The sequence below is a fragment of the Propithecus coquereli genome, unplaced genomic scaffold, assembly GCF_000956105.1.
Source record: "Propithecus coquereli isolate 6110/MARCELLA unplaced genomic scaffold, Pcoq_1.0 Scaffold33, whole genome shotgun sequence".
Lineage (NCBI taxonomy): Eukaryota > Metazoa > Chordata > Mammalia > Primates > Indriidae > Propithecus > Propithecus coquereli.
This window is the reverse complement of record NW_012148952.1, coordinates 7,399,575-7,401,479: the sequence shown is the minus strand read 5'-3', so window position 1 is coordinate 7,401,479 and position 1,905 is coordinate 7,399,575.

The window sequence follows — 1,905 nt, the reverse complement described above, 5'->3', positions numbered from 1 at the left end:
GCCATAGCTCTGTTCCCTGGAGCAAATGTAATGAGTTTTCTCTTACTCAAGCAAAATATCCATGGTTTCTTCAACATTTTCTCTTGTAAGAAAGTTTCCACAACCCACGCCCTCCTTGTTACTCCCTTTGAAACGTCCTAAAGCGTGACTAAAAAATCTACGAGATGATAATGTTTTTTTCTCACTTAAAACAATTATACCATATTAAATACATTTATTTTCCTTGTAAAAGATATAAGCTGTAAAAAATGTATACAGTATGTGAAAGTTGCATATCTTTTCTCTCTGCCTTCCTTTTCCTCTCCCCAGAGATAATCACTTTTAACAGTTTTTCTACTTGTTTACCCATATAAATATTGATTTTTTTCTTTCTATATAAATGGCATCAACATCTATTATTCTTTGGCTGCATTTTTCACCTGATATGTTCAATACACGTGGGCCTAATTCATTTTATACAGCTTAGTATTATTATAGATGATCAATAAATTGCTTATTAACTTATGGGTAGAAATTTAGACAGTTGCTGGGATTTTCTCATTCTAGACAGTGATACCATGAACATGTATGTGCACCTTTTGTGCCTGTGTGAGCTTCTCTATACAGCATAAATCTCTAAAGGTATAATTACAGTATAAAAAACATAAAACTTCGATATAAATTACCTAATTACCCTCCAAAAATATTTTAAGAATGAATACTGCCACCAGCAGTGTATGAGACTACCTGTTTTCCACGTAGTTGTCACTCTAAATAGAATCCATCCTAATGCTTTTCCAAATTGGTTGGTAAAAGAAAAAAATGACCTCATTGTTTGAATTTATAAATCTATGCATATTAGTGAAGTTGGGCATCTTTGTATGTTTTTCAGTTATTTGAATTATTTTTCTCTGGATTGCCTGCTTAAGTTATTTGCTCATTCTTGTATTGCTTCTTCCTTTTTATTGCTTTATGAAAGCTCTTAATACATTTTGAATATTAACTCCTTATTAAGAGACATTGCAAATATTTTCTCCCAGTCTATTTCTTGGCTTTTCACTTTGTGTGTCATTGTATAGAATAATTTATTTGTAGTCAGATGCATCAATATTTTATACTTTCTAAATTAAGAGAACATTTTCCATTATGACCTGTTAATATTTTTATGGCACCATCTGAAAATACCTTTGTCTATGGTATAAAGCATAGATTTAACTTTATTTTTAAGAAAAAGGATATGAATTCATTAATTTTGTGATAGAAGTTTTCCCCCCAATGATTTCAAATGCCCCCTAATTATAATAAAATTCAATGTAGTATGATTTTTTCCTTGGTTCTCTATTTTTTTTTTTAAATATCAATCTATTTGCTTATCTTTGCAGCACCAATATCACACTGCTTTAACTAAAACCAGAAGCTTTAGTAAATTCTGATACCTTATAGGTCAAGCTGCCCATGTTGTTCTGTTTGGAACTTTTCTTGGCCATTTGTCTTCACTTTTATCTTCCAGGTAGACTTCAGGATCAACTAATTATGTCATACAAAAAGTACCATACAGATTTTTATTGGATTGGATTTAAATTTATAGATAATTGAGGAGAGAATTTACATCGTTATATTCTTAAGTCTTCCCATTCAGTGATGGGAAATGCGTGGTGGATTGTTTAATAGTGACAAATTCCTCCCTTTCTAGGATGCCATGATCCCCTTTTGAAATGTGTCTTTTATGCTCTTCTAACGTAGGGCTCTTCCTGGAAGGGCTTATGACACTTTGACCAATGGAATGTGGCAAAAGCGATACTGAATTCTGATGCTAGGCCTTAAGAGGTCTTGAAGCTTCCATCCCTGCTCTCTGAACCCTGAGATTATCAGAATGTGAAGAAGACCAGTCTAGCCCACAGGAGGGTGAGAGCCACTGGAGGAGAA